The following is a 12,027-nucleotide window of genomic DNA, read 5'->3' as shown; positions in this document are numbered from 1 at the left end:
AGGAAGTGGTGATCATCCTTAGTTTTGTTATCAGCATCTTTTTTAAAATACAACCAAGATCTGGACGCTTCTGAACAAGTACCACAGCGCAGAAGCACCGAGTGCTGCTGGAAGCAATCCTCCCCCCTACGGCCACCTCTACTTCAGCAGCACGACAAGCAATGCAGCGGCCTCTGTACCCTTTTATTAATCCAGGAAACTTGTTGAAGCACAGATTACTAGTGTCCTAAGGCTAAAGTGATTTACACAGCCGCCTTTGAAGTTTGAGTTTTCTTTTAACAGTTTAATGTCCACCCTCAATAAGGAGTTTAGCCCTGCCTCTCCATCACCTGAGCCGATGAGCAAAATTTGTAAGTTTGTATCATTTCCTTCTGCTTCACCCTCTTCTCTCCCAATCTTTCACCTTTAATCCAAGAAGCAATTTCACAAAGCCTGGAATTAGGGATCCAATGGAACGACAGTGGTCTCAAGCGTGGAGTTCTAAATAGAGTTTTCCAACCAACCAACAACAACAAATCCAGCCAGTACAACCATCATTCACATGAACTACGTTCATACGCTGTAAATCCGCAATAAGGTCCAAGACAAATTCCCCTGCAGCGTTAAAAGTGGCCAAAAGTAGTGTGATGCTCTGGAATGAGGATGAAATGATTGCATCAAGAGCAACTTTGCTCTTGACAAACATAAAATGAAAACCTGATGCTTTTACTTGATGTGACCCCAGCCAGGTGTTCCCGTAACACATGATTATTTTAAAACACTAAGCAGGAAATCTGTTCTGTTTCTAAGGAAAATAAATTGTTCTGAAATGACTTCATAGTTGCAGATTCTGATAGATCTCACAAAGAGCCATCCACAGCAATTGCACTGAGGTATCGGGGAAGCAGAGGAAACCATAAATCCCCGCTGAGTCCCTTTAGCACTGCCTGGGACAGTATGTGCTTCACGTCACCTGAAAGGGCAGAGCCAGCGCAGTTCCCACGCAGCTGCATCCAGCCAGGGCCACCCCGCGCTGGCCGCGGCACAGCCGCTCGCCACAGTGGGGCCAGGGCTCCGTGATCCCATAGACTCCTTCCAGCTCCCAGCGAGCTTAGGCTCCGCCGATGCCCTAGATCCACACTGAACCTTCAATGAGGGGTCTTCAAAGAATTCAGATTAGCAGGTGTCAGTCAGTCAGCCCGGAGTTTTGCACAGGGAATGAGAAAAGAGCAGGAACTCGCACAGCAGTACCAGCACTTCAAAGCCGCACATGAGAAAACAGCTGTGTCAGCAAGTTCCAGGCAGATTGCTCTCACATGCAAACCTGTCCCAAAGAGCTACGCAAAACCTGTCTCTCAATTCCACCCCAAACACATTAAATTCCTGTTGCAAGACCATATGCTTGGCTCACTCGAGGCTCCCCACACCCAACCCACACGGGCTGCCAAGCCACCCAGGATTCCCTGGTTCACGTACAAGAACCTGCTTCTCACAGAAGCGCAAAGGTTGGCTGACGGGATTTTGCATCCGTGCTTTTTCCAAGGTAAGACAAGACAGTTGCCAGGATGCATATTTTATATGCTTCAGAGCAAACAAAAATGTTACTATCTTCTGAAGATCTGTTACAGATTCAGCTCTATTACAGATAATGTACTTTAAAAGAAACAGACACACATTTCTGCCTTTGAAACAACACTTAAACCACATGGTAACAGCTTCCCAAATTCCACTGACATTCAAAAAGACCATCAGGTACAAAATCTTCCAGGGAAAGAAGCTGCATGGTTGAAAGCTGCCACAACCTCCCTATTTGTTCGTCACAGAGACTGCTTCTTCCTCTTCACTGCTCCGACCAGAAAGTGCCAAGCGGGAAATGAGGCTGGAAACAAATTTCAACAGAATCGGGCACTCGCTTGGTATCAGGACAAGGATTTTAACACGCTCTTGGACAGCGGCTGAATTTCTCTGTGTTAAAATTTGTTATTTGATGTGCCTAGATTTCAGTAAAGCAAACAGAAGTAGTTCTTGGAGCACGGAGAGCAGGTTGTGGAAACTGTAACTAGGAGGCTTTCCTCCAGCCTGCTGCCATTACTTGCCTCACAGTGATTCAGCAGGCTCCTTATACAGATTGAATGCATCTTTTATTAGGAATCCTGTCAGGCTCAATAAAGACTTTGTCACCCTTAGGGGGGTGTAGCAGAAGAGAGGAAATGTTACTCAGCACGGTTTATGGTTTTCATTGCTTCCCTTCCTGTTACTTCATCGAAGGCTGGAATCCGCGCTGTTTCCTTTATTCTCTGTTTAAGGCCAATTGTAAAAATAGTACTCCCAAATTCTTTCCTGATAATGTAATACCAGCAATAAAAATACAGAAACATGCTTTAGTTCCCTGATCCACTTTTTACATATTCAGGTATCTGTACAGCAAATTCACCAACCTTAGTCATGCTGGTTCAAGAAGCCCGACCCACACCCCTGAAGCCAGATGATACACACTGTCAGCTACCTCTGAAATTTGAAGGAGGAGCCATCAACTCCATTTAAACGTGCATAGCAGAGCGTACGGTCCCTTGGCTAAAAGGAAGGTGATGAGATGAACCAGAAGGCAACTCCTCCATCTTCATTATTTACTCTCCCTGTTCAGTGGCATAAACATTTGACTTCAATAAAAGTGCAAGTGGTGCAAAAGGACATCAGCTCAGGACTCTTCTCTTAGAGTAACAATTCCCTTTAAAGTAGCCTCCTATTCAGCTGGAGGCCATTTTAAAAAGAAAAAAAAAAAGATTTAAATACAAGCACTGAGGCACTCCTAGGGAGGAGAAAGGATGGATTAGTCAGTCAGGTGAATTAAAATGTTCTCAAAAGACTTTAACAAAGTATTTTGCAGAGAATGACATATAGTTTAAGTAGCACTCATAAGGAATGAAGCGTCACCATGCCGTATAAGAAATACCACCAATTCAAAAAGCCTAATTAAAGTACCTCTCATAGAACACACTAGCAGCAAACTCCTGCATGATCTTAAATCACTGCCTGAGACTGCGCCCAATATTATTTGTATAAGATAAACTGGTTCAGCTACTTCAGAGCCATATTCTATTATTCAGAAAAAATAGCATATATTCCATAAAGAAGTTTCCATCTATGGTAATAGGTGATGGTTTTCTGGCCTTAACTGCCAGTCTACTATGGGCATCCTGAGCAATGCTGAGTTTTCCTAGGACCTTGCTAGAAGTCATAATTCCTTTATTATGATTTTGTAATCTCTTGAACAGCTTCAAATGACTGAGAACTTGACTGCTTCGATTTATACGTGTCCACAACCTCCTGGTGCACATGTCCATCAGACAGCTATGGACCATAGTATGACCATGATACCAGACTCCTGCCTAAACTCTAAACTTTACATCTACCCATACAGGTGACAGATACTGGTTTCTTCCAAATGAGGAAATGTCAGTCTAGTTATTATAGTATCTTTATACAGGAGAAAAGAGGTAAAAAGGGACTCCATTTCACTCTTTTGTAAATCCAGGAAGCAATTACAACTGACAGCATCATATATAACAATATAGCCACAAACAGGGAACTAAAATCTGGCTTTTGTTTTTGTAGACTGTCAGAAGTAACATCTGCACGCTTGGATTTTTATCTTTTTTTTTTTTCTCCTCTGCAAAAATAGCAAGTGTCTCAATAGGGCTAATACAGATTCCTTATATACTATTTCTTTATAACATGCACACAGGGCTACAGGCACAGACTTAAGAATTACCTTCCACTCCTAGGAATAAAAGTATCCTCAATAAAATTTGAAAGAGCCGGATCTTGTTTAAGAACAGAGGCCCTAGAACCACTATTACACTTCATTTACAGACTGAAGGTACCTCCATTCAGCAGAATACTTCTGAAAATTAAAAAAGAAAGCAAAGTATTTCTACATGAAAATAAAACAAAAAGTTTGTCTACTCACCAATAGCTCTCCACACCCAATACAGATAAACACCTTCTACCTAAGAACCCTGGACTATGTTGATATAAGACTTTGGTAGAAAGAAAAACATTTAAAGAAGTGAGGGAGGGGAAATTTTATATTATTTTTACTGCTGTTTCATCACTCTGAGTCAGCATTTCTGGAACCCTGACTTAGCAAAAAAAGAAAAAAACACACCCAAACTTCCTTTGGAAAAGCTGATTTTGCAGAGTGAAATACCAAGGGCCCTGAACTGGAGAGACGGGAACATCAAATGTCATTGCTTCAAAGCAAGCAGCTTATGGAGAGTTTTGAATATCTGAAGCACTGTTCAGCCCTTATCATGGTTCAGAACAAAAGTATAGCTCTGAAAAAGAATCTTCAAGTAAAACATTACCATAAAGTTCCCAGACACTCATTACTTAGTTTTAAAATATCTTTCAAACTTATATGCTGATATTAGAAAACCAAAAGCAAGCTGCCCTGAAACACTGAGCTCCTAGAGTTCAATAGGATGGGAATTTCAGAACATCCACAACTAATCTCAATGCTTACATCTATTAAAGAGCAGGATTTTATACCAAACATTTTTCAGTAAGAGATCAAAGACCATAAAAGCAGCCTCCTTACCCAGGCTCTGGAAAAGTCACCCAAAATCAACAACCAAAATGGGCAATTTGAGGCTTCCAGTTCAATCAACCCTTTGTTAATTCTGACACGTAGTCAGCTGCTTGACTAGCAATCTCCCTTCCAGAGGACAAGCATCCATCAAATAGCAAATTTCGGTTAAACCTGTTTTGTCGTAACTCCAAAAACATCAGTTTGCCTGATTCACAAAGAAACTCTTTGCTCTTTTAAGGAGAGCAGGCAAGAAAATACCAACATCTGAAATTTCCTTTTAAGAAAAAACAAAACCAAAAAAGTAATCACGGTAGGAAAGGTCAAAATACTGAAATGCTAAGAAAAAAGGCAGATTCTTATTTAATAAGAAATTTGGTGCAGAAACCTGGGGATGAGGGGAGAGGAGGTGGAAGATGAAATGCAAAGGTCAATTCTATGCTTATCTGTAATGACAACTTGGGAGTATGTCTGCATGCAACTTCATCGTGTTGTACATCTGAGTTTGTTACCTAAGTATGACTTTGCTCTTACCATATAGAACGCTCTTGTTCTGTTCCCTTTCCTCCCTCTTGGACTAGAGCTCCACGGGCTACTAATGGAGATTCAAAGTCCTTTTTTTACCGAAACATAATCCTGTTAACTCTAAACAAGCTGCTGTTCTAAAAGATTAGCTCCAGGATAGGTGCTGCAGGAAGGCACAGAGGCAATGAACACAAACTGGTCCCACAGACACGGCAAGGAAGAAAGAGCTACATATGACGACGAGATAGACAGATAAACAGGCAGGCAGACAGCTAATATCCACCATATCCACACAGACTGAGGCAGGAGGATGTGCTATGCTGAAAACCATTACTGCCCACTTCCCCCCGTAAAGGACTACGCAAGTGCTGTTTGACATTTAACGCACAAACACTCTGTTGTAAGGGTTTCCTCCCTCGTTCTCATCACGCTTTGCCCAACGTACCTTTGCAGCAAGCGAATGCTGCTATTAAGGTCTCATAACTACAGCTCCAGTTCAACAGGTATCTCAAGCAGAGAAAGACTAACAGACAGAATAATAACACTTGACTGCAGTTTGTTTCCACCATATTAATCATCAGATTTTTACACAAATGGATAAGAGTATTGTAATTCTTATAATGGCACGTTTATCATTTCACAGTATAGAATTTCATATTTCTTTGTGAATTCAAGCAAGCAAAGATCATGTCTGTCAGGAAATTAAGTCCTGCTTAATAAATAATAGCGAAGACAAAATGAGATCTCTTATCAATAGCGTAACTTAAGTCACCCACTCAGTATCTAGGTAATGGAGAGGAATACAGCTCTACAAACTGCCTCAAAACGTCTTGGTGCATCAGTAAAACATAACAGTCACCACACTGCTTCCAACTAAAATATTCTGTGCTTTCATTCAACATTGATGACGATGCACCAGCACATTAGAAAAAAACATGAGAATGAGCAGATTATAATTGGAGAATAAAATATCACACAAAAGTAAAGCTCTCCTACAACCTTTTTCAATAAAACCACTGGAGGAAAAAAGAAAAATCAAGCTCCAGCTGTTTTATTCCCATAATAATGCCATCACTACAAAGGAATTCCTGTAGAGGACAACAGTAGTACCTTTACAGGTAACTCCTCCTGCATCCTGGTATTAGGATACCCAAGCACTACCCAGCAAGTTACTGTAATTTACAGTATGCCATATCCCTTCAAGAAGTTGTAAGGTACCTCAATGCAGACTCCCACAATTAGATTCTACTGCTGCCACAACTACTCCAATATCCTCTTACATGCAGAGGAATGATAACATGTCTGTGTATATGTGTACCCATGTACTGGCAAATATATACATATATATATCCCCATCAAACTGAAAAGTATGATCAGTAGCTCTTTGCAGCTTCACTTATAGCAAAAAAAATAAGCCAGATTTACCCTACTCCTACATTTGAATGCAAACCACCACAGCAAAACTCTAAAAACTGACACTCTGCCACTGCTTTAAGATCTGTTTTGTATTTCTCAACAATACCTGTGCCATAAACCACAAAGAAGCTTACGGATCCAAACCGAGGAGTTATACTCTATGTGTACACATTCATATATCTCCATTAACAGGTTTCAAGTTTGAAATCAAATCAACAGAAATATCAGAGGTACAGATATCTGTGCACTTTCCTAGTAATTACAATTGATCATTAATGCATGATGTTGCAAAGGGAATAATTCTAAGAAAATGAGCAGCTTCAACACTAGGAAAAACAACATACAAGTGTACTGTCAGAGACTGAATCAACCACGACATAATATTGTTACTCAGGAATTTCTAGCTCCATCCAAATCCTGCAGCTTACCCACCAGGCACCCAGCTTCCCAAAGGACAACAGACTTCATGACTAACATCCACCACAGAATTACAGACAAGATGCAGAGCAACTGCCTTCTCCACCTCCATACTAAATCAAACAGCTACTAATGGATTACACGTGAGACATGGGCTACTTCGGTTGGGTTGTAGTATATGAGATGATATGGAAACCTCTTCTACTCCAACCAGTCATTCCATCCTTAGAGAGACCAAAAGCTTGAGGCTATAATTACCTTTGAATACAAACCCAACACAAGCCAATCTCAACCTTCTCATTCCTACGAAACCATGATCAAACACTAATTTGTAATACAACACACCAGAGATTCGTCCAACAGCTCCCTCTTCCAGTGTTATCAACCACAGCCTCTCTGGAGGTATAATAAACCCACTTCTCAACAAATCACTGTTTCATCTAAAAAAAAAGACTTCTGTTTTCAGAGAGCAAGACTACCATCATTCCCTGAAGATGAAAAAAATCCACCGTAATACTGAACTTACTCTGAGTATCAAAGTTCTGTTTATACGCAGCAATGAAATGCATTAATTTAAGACTCAGGCTTTTGACTCATTGGCTCCCATTAAAGGGGAAGATTCGTACAGGGTGATGAAAGGCAAAGTCTGGACCCAGCAGCAGAATGCTGCAATAAAAGATTACACCACCACGATCTCTGGACAGTCATGCTTGTGACCACAGCCATGGAGAACATACATTCGAGCTCGCAGCCCCCCCCCCCCGCCGAGAAACGGAAGGATCTGGTATTGCAGTTCAGACATTTTACACAATAATACTGAAAATTAAGACATCTCTGCTGTGTGTTTTCTTGAAAAGCTGTGTATTTGGACTGTATTAGCCTCTCATTCAAGCTGCTAGTCCACTGCAGTAAGTAAGTACTAGGTGCACTCTGTACAAGTGTCAGGAGTGGAAGACCTGCTATCTACAGCCTCTCACTGTATTACATAAGCATGCGCAACAGAGAGCTATATAATTATTTCAGATAAAAATACATTAAAAGAAAAAAAGTTGGACTAGAGCCTGGGGGGAAAAGAAAAAAAAAAAAAAAAAAATCAAAGCAACATTACCATTTGCGATACTAAACATGGAACTCCATGACCTCCGAATTCAACGTAGTCAGATTTGCTGGATTTGAGAGACCCAAACTAAGCGCAAGAGAAATTCACAGCTTTTCTTAAAAATAGGGTTGTGATCAACTCTGGTTATACAGCATCTGTGAACTATAGGTCTTCGACACACCATAATCCCCTTCTTTTAGCTAATGTGTACAGGGAGGAAAACAAAAACAAAGTTCCTCTCTTGAGCTGTGAACTCCACCCAAAAGAGCAACCCAACTGCAGGGGAGTCAGGCTGACATGGCAGGCTAGCACAGACACGCAAGCTGAGAGATCTTTCCTAAGGCTCCCACCAGATGGATTATGCCCCTTAATTTCTGTACTAAGACTGCCCATCAGTTAGGAAGAACTAGCACATTCTGAAGACTCCGCCAAGCATTTTGTAAGTCACATGAAATGGCATCTGTGGAAGGGTTTGCTGAAGGAAGCCTTACCATCCAATCCAAATGAAAGCAACAAATATATTTGACAGGAGGTCAGTAGTCGGACATAGGACTGCCAGTTTCCTTCCTACTTCCAATGGGAAACAGGAACAGAAACTCCTTCTGCAACAGTTGGAAAGACCACTTCTACTTAGCCAAACCAGCATAGCCTATGGAAGGCTGGACAACGTTAGACAGAACCCTGAGAACGCAGGGTCAAGTAAATGTCATGGTTTGAGCCCAGAGGGCAACTGAGCACCACGCAGCCACTCAGATCACCCCTTTCCCCTCAGGAATGGGAAGGAGAAAATAAAGCAAAAAGCTTAGGAACTGAGTTAAGGACAGGGAGGGATGATTCACCCATTACGGTCACAAGCAAAAGACAGACTTGTTAGGGGAAGCAAAAGAACATCAATTTAATTCAGACACTAACAACAACACTTAACAGACAGAGTGGGACAGTGAGAAGCATTACCACATCTTAAAAACACCTTCCCCCACCCCTCCCTTCCTCCCGGTCTCAGCTTTGCTCCCGATATCTCTACCTCCGGCCCCCCTCCCCCCAGCAGCACAGGGAATGGGGGGTGCGGCCAGTCCTGCTGCTCCTTCCTCATCGCAGTGGGGGGAAACACAGACTCCTTGCATTCTTCCCCTGCTCCACGTGGGTCCTCTCTCATGGGAGACAGTCCTCCATGAATTTTCTCTGACGTCCTTCCCACGGGCCACACCGTTTTCCTCGGGCATTGGTCCCTCCCAGCGCCGAACTACAACAGCAGGGGCTTCCCAGAGAGTCCCAGCCTTCTTCAGGCACAGTCACCTGCTCTGGTGTGGGGTCCTCCCCGGGCTGCAGGAGGGCATCTGCTCCACCAGTAACCTCCATGGGCGCAGGGGACAGCCTGCCCTCTCCCCATGGGCTGCAGGGGGGATCAGCACCAGCACCCCTCCTCCTGCTCCTTTCTTCCACTGACTTTGGTGTTCGCATAGGAGCCGTCCTCACAACTCCTCGCAGCTCCAACTCCTCCTCCCAAGTTCCCCTTCTTAAATACGTTATCCCAGAGGCACAGCCACCGTCACTAATTGGCTCGGCCTTGGCCAGAGGTGGGTCTGACTGGGAGTCAGGGGAGCTTTGAGAAGCTTCTCACAGGGGTCACCGCTGCAGCCTCCTCCCTTGCCCCCAAAAACCCTGCCACACACACACAAATCCAGCACAGTAAATAAGATTTAAGTAGAATATCCTCCCAAGATAACCCACAATATCTAGTGGGCAATGCCAAGCACAACCCTTTGTGATAAGAGCATAAAAAACCTCCCAGAATAAACATGCAACAGCAGAAGCGATCCCGCTAAATACAGAACACAGTTTACAAAGGCAGACCTCACTCTCCAGCTCTTTCAAATGCAAATTGTCAAGGTGAAAAACATGACAACAGCTCTGGAACTCTCTCTTTGGAGGAATTCATATTTGGCCAAAAGGCCGAACTGTATGTGCCCGCAACACAGCACACCGCCACAAGAATTCTTTCCCTCCAGACCAAAAGGACCAACATTTGAGGTTCACTATTAATCAGCCTTTGGAGGACAGGCTGCTTAAATGTCAATGCTTTAATCAGGCACAAAAAGATCACAAAGAGAGAATCCCTTAAGGCAGTTATTTTTGTTCTATTCGGCAAGAATTTGCTAGACACTCTTAACATGCTAAAAGATAACCAATAATTAGGAGAGCTAAGGAACCTAGAGAAACCAGATGCAGAATGCTAAATAATTTGTGCACGCTTCCCTGAACTAAGGGTATTTCCAAAATACTGCATTGAAATCATCAAAAGAGGAAGAAGGGTGTATCACAGTTTCATCAAACAAAGGAAAACCCTCTATATTTTAAGCCTGAGGTCATTGGAACAAGAGGACCTCCTAGTTTTAGAAATAGCTTGTCTGGCAATACCAGCATGAGCAAAACTGTTTTATGGCAATGGCAAGCCTCTTACAAGAAAGGACATCAGCTCCGGACATCCTTTATAGATCTGTTCTCCAATACACTTCTCAATGAAAACTAATATTTGCACATGCTTGAAGGAGTGGGTTGACATCCTGCAAACTGGAAGTTTATGCAGAACGCATGGTCCTCAGAAGCGTGCAGCTTCTTTGCCACTGACAAGACCACCACAAGCCCCTTTTTCATGCTATAAACACATAGCCAGTTCTCCTTACAAAGTGAGACAAGAATCACTTCTGTCAAAATGAACATTACAGAAAAACTCCTCTGTAAAGCTCATTCAAAATAAGTTTTGGTATACTACCTGAAGAGATTTTCTTTTAAAAAATTATTGATTTTTTTACGATGGCTTTTTTATTCAGTGCATATTTTGGGGCTTTAATACTGTTTCTATGAGGAATTTAACACCTACACGTCTTGACTGCTTGCCCTCCACCCTCTGCAGTTCTGGAGAACAAAAGCAGTAAAGAAATGTATTTTCCTTCCATTTGGCAACTTTTCTGAATGCCAAGTGTACTTGCAGTTCTCTCCCACCTCCTTCCACACCCGTTCTCGCCCTTCTTCACTATTCTAATACCTCCAAGGAGTTCCTATTGCAAGGTCAGTAACAAGGCACTGGGCTTGTCTTTTAGCTCAAATTAACAGTTTTGTAAAACACATCCTTACTACCTAAGAAGTCCGTGAAATGCACTGTTGAAATTCAGATGACACAATAGAAAACAGGTTTTTAGAAAAATGTTACATTACATATTTAAGTTTTAATTCATCGGTGCAAACTTTTAGTTACATTATCACTCCACAGATTAAGTGCACAACCCCACTGCACAGGGAAGGGTATATACTAAAGGAAATAAGGTTCAATAAAGAAATCCAGGACTCCATCATTATTTCTGGTCTCACTCTCAGAGCTGTCACAGCTGCCATTAAAATGAAAAACCAGTTTTTCAAGAACAATAACTGGAAGCAAGCATAGGTAAAGAAATCTTAGAGCAACAACACTTCACACACTCCCTGGAAGATCACTGGGAAACAGCCACCCAGATTCACTCTGACTTCATTTGCTGCTTTTTAAGGCTTGTATGAAGCAGCAGTCTTATTACCTCCTGAAAAGAACTAAACCAGGCTTGATGCTGGGAAGTTACAGGTACTGGATTACCTGGTTACCAGCTCGACCTTAGCAGACTAGAGTACAAACAAGGAGATGCTGCAGTCACTATCTGCTTGCTGACGACTCTTGCGGCACGCTCGCCGGCGTGCAGGATCCCCACAGTTGTTCTCTAGCATTAAGAGTCTTCTGTGACAGCAATACTCAGAAAATGGGAGTCATTTTTCAACCTCCTACAAGCTAAATTTACCACAATCTTAACATCATAGTTTAGAGAACTAGGCCTTGAAATACTTGATCAATACCGAATGACCTAGTCTGCAAAATCACATCCATTGAGCCCTAAATCCCACATTTACTGTGAAGATTATCACAAAGCAAGCTGCTGTGACCTCTGTTCTTTAGTTACAGTTACTTTGGTCAACAGCT

The 12,027-nt window shown here is 42.3% G+C and overlaps 1 protein-coding gene across 9 annotated transcripts in view; it reads right to left on the bottom strand.

Moving 5' to 3' along the window:
* Positions 1-12,027, bottom strand: part of RAPGEF6 (Rap guanine nucleotide exchange factor 6) — a 133,463-nt gene that overhangs the window by 110,238 nt on the left and 11,198 nt on the right. For 2 of the 9 annotated variants that reach the window (XM_074839046.1, XM_074839048.1), the window contains exon 1: positions 3,950-4,114. The exons of 6 other annotated variants lie outside the window; for them this stretch is intronic. The gene's annotated coding sequence lies outside the window, so the exon portion shown is untranslated. Of the gene's footprint in view, positions 1-2,485; positions 2,616-3,949; positions 4,115-12,027 lie in introns of those variants that run through there. One more of the 9 variants, XM_074839047.1, reaches the window with a different exon arrangement.

Source organism: Strix aluco, chromosome 13 (assembly GCF_031877795.1).
Source record: "Strix aluco isolate bStrAlu1 chromosome 13, bStrAlu1.hap1, whole genome shotgun sequence".
Lineage (NCBI taxonomy): Eukaryota > Metazoa > Chordata > Aves > Strigiformes > Strigidae > Strix > Strix aluco.
This window is presented reverse-complemented; position numbering and strand designations above follow the sequence as displayed.